The following is a 485-nucleotide window of genomic DNA, read 5'->3' on the forward strand; positions in this document are numbered from 1 at the left end:
TTAAGAGACACTTCAACAACTCAAATAAGATACGGTGTCTTATAGATAACGGTTATCAGTGGATAGTCATATGCATGTTTTATAGAGAGAGAGGTATACAGACAACCTTAAGTGTAAATCGAGCTTTTTGTTACATTTGTTAAACTTGTGAGAACAAACGAATGATAACACACTGCTCCTTTCCCACAAGCTGATGTGTATAAGTATACAAAATGCGACGTACGAAGAGGCAATCTTGATGAATTTTGATGAGAAATCCTTTAAATAAACCTGGATCATGACGATACACATGAAGAAAAAATAAAATAATCGTACTCGCAATGATAAGAGAAATTTTGCCTACAGTTCAGACATTCAATCCAGCGAGGACATTTTGCCGAGGGGAAGTGTCTCGCAAGATGGGCTGAGAAAGGGTTACATGCACTCAAGCACTTGGGCGTCTCTGCAGCTGCTTCGTATCAGTCGTCAAGGTCAGGGGATAGTAT

This window comes from Penaeus monodon, chromosome 30 (genome assembly GCF_015228065.2).
Source record: "Penaeus monodon isolate SGIC_2016 chromosome 30, NSTDA_Pmon_1, whole genome shotgun sequence".
Classification (NCBI taxonomy): Eukaryota; Metazoa; Arthropoda; class Malacostraca; order Decapoda; family Penaeidae; genus Penaeus; species Penaeus monodon.